Here is a 2407-nt window from a genome sequence, read left to right as displayed (position 1 = left end):
CTCAGAGGGCTTTTCCAATGCAGTTGATTCTGTGATTCTGTGATTCTATGATTTGACTCACCAGGGACACTGATGGGACCTAAACATAAATTGTCCAGCTTTTGCAGAGCCTCTCCTTGCCACCAGTTCTATTGGCTGTCTCAAATGGGAAGCTCCATGGAGTGGAGATCTCCCTTTGCATGTGCACAGGTAGGGTTTGCACATAGGGGCTCAGCCCAGCTTAGAACCAGTTCCCCAGGACTCTCAATCCTACCAAAGTCAAGAAAAATCAGTTTTGTTTGAGGTCTTCATATCTGTGTCCTCATGTAATGTCTACAGAGTTGTCACTAACTCCTGGACATCTTGGCTCTGGTGGGTTTGTGAGAAGGGACAACAGAATGATTTATCTGGGGGATGACCCTTTATCTTTCCTGTGTGCCAGAAGCCTTTTTGGCCTGCTGAGTGAAACCCCAGGATCAGTTGGAAAAGGTCGGAAAAGCCCTCCCAGCCCATGGATCCCCCCTGTGCCCCATCCCCACCTTGTCCCCCAGCCCAGAGCACTGAGTGCCACGGCCAGGCCTTCCTGGGACACCTCCAGGGCTGGGCACTCCAAACCTCCCTGCCAAATTCTGTCAATAGGACAGTCAAATTCTGCTCCAATTTTTCTGACATCCCTGGAATTACATTCATTCCCTTCAAATCTTGCCCTGGTGTGCCCAGATGACACAAGCAGAGCAGATAAAGGCCCCTTTGGGAAGGATCCCCATTGTGACTCAGCTGAGTGGAAGGTGTCACTCCCTAGAGCTGGCAGCTCTGCACAATTAAAATAACAACAGTGATGATAATAATTAGGAAAAAATCTTTCCAGAAGACAAGTTCTTCTCTCAGACAAGGCAGAAGAGGAGCCATGTGCTGGAGGAAACCCTCCTGAGGGGAAGCAGAGGGAAAACCAAGCTCTTGGCTCTCACCACTCCAAGCTCTGAGAGCTCACCAGCCACACATCAACCCACCAAAGAACTTCTTTAAATTCCTTAGAAAAGCTCTTTTTGTTTGCTGAACGCTTCCTTTTTGAGTTTGCCCTCCATTTTTTAATGAATGATTGATGGGAACACATTTCCTTTCCCTGGACACCAGCACCTTGAGATTTAAACAGCAGGAGCTCTGGAGTAGCCAAGGTCAAAGGTGGCATCTGAAGACCTGCCAGACTTTAAATGATGCTTCCACACCTCATTCCTGAGAAAGAAATCAAATTTCCTACCTGGACACATCAGATGAGGGCTTGTTCTGCCCTGGCAAAAAGCAGAATAATGTCACTTAACGTCAAGATATTTCAAATATGTCCCAGATCGGGTCTTTTTCTTTGGAGGCACTGGGTCTTTGGATGGGAGGGCCTGAAAAACTCCTCCAATTTGCTCTTTGCCAGAAACTGAAAAGGGGTGTCTTCATTTTAAAGGAAGAGTGTGTTAACAAAGAACAGGAGGATTTTTGCATTTTTTTTTTTTTTTTTTGACTTTCCCTCTGGAAGGTTTCCTGTATTTTCAACTGTTTCTGGGATGCAATTAACACTTAGACCCAGCAAATAATTTACTTTTGGTGTGCATCCTCCCCGTGAGTCTTTCAAAGCAGGCTCTATACGATGACAAAACAGGCTGGAGCACGTTCAAGTGGCTCTCTCTGATCTCAGAAGAAGCCCTGAGCATTCAAACCAGAGCAAGATGTGCAGCCAAAGGAGGGATTTTTTTGCAAAAGCTGTATGCAAATTGGAATTTTATGGCTCTCCTTGGTTCTAAGAAAACCCCTGCTGCTGCACACACACAGATTGGGCCAATATGTGTGGGTTTGAGGCAGCACATGGGCACTTGGGATGGTGGGACCAGGGGGTGGCTTTCACTTCCAGGTTTTCTCTGGTGGCTTGTAGAGCTCTGCAGCACAGTCTGATGGAGATGTAACACCACAGTCCAGTGCAATACTTAAAATGTCAACCCCACCCATCCTGCAGTCAGTGTGTGCACCCATAACCTGCTGTGCTCTGGCCTGAATTTAAAAGGAGGGAGGGAAACAGGGCTGGAATATCTGGGGCATTCATTACTTGGCAGAAAGGAGAATTTTTCAGCAATCCAAACCTTTTTTTATAGCTCCATCCACCTTCAAAGTGCTGCTTTCTCCTCTTTTTTCCTTCCTTTTTGACAGTGGTATGTTGAGCCCCAAACCCAGGAGGAACCTGGGCTAGTGGAAGGTGCCCCAGAGGGGTTGGAACTGGATGATCTTTAAGGTCCTTTCCAATCCAAGCCAGTCTGTGATTCAGGTTGGACAGGAGGAAGAATTCCTTGCTGGAAAGGGTGGTGAGGCCTTGTCAGGGGCTGCCCAGGGAGGTTTGGAGTGCCCAGCCCTGGAGGTGTCCCAGGAAGGCCTGGTCGTGGCACTCAGT

The 2407-nt window shown here is 47.7% G+C and overlaps 1 protein-coding gene across 1 annotated transcript in view; it reads right to left on the bottom strand.

The window, feature by feature from the left end:
• Nucleotides 1-2407, bottom strand: part of RUNX1 (RUNX family transcription factor 1) — an 88054-nt gene that overhangs the window by 5769 nt on the left and 79878 nt on the right. The window lies entirely within an intron of this gene.

This window comes from Manacus vitellinus, unplaced genomic scaffold (genome assembly GCF_001715985.3).
Source record: "Manacus vitellinus isolate BGI_N305 unplaced genomic scaffold, ASM171598v3 scaffold_86_pilon, whole genome shotgun sequence".
In the NCBI taxonomy this organism is placed as follows: Eukaryota; Metazoa; Chordata; class Aves; order Passeriformes; family Pipridae; genus Manacus; species Manacus vitellinus.
The sequence above is the reverse complement of the archived record's forward strand: the minus strand, read 5'-3'. Positions and strand labels throughout refer to the sequence as shown.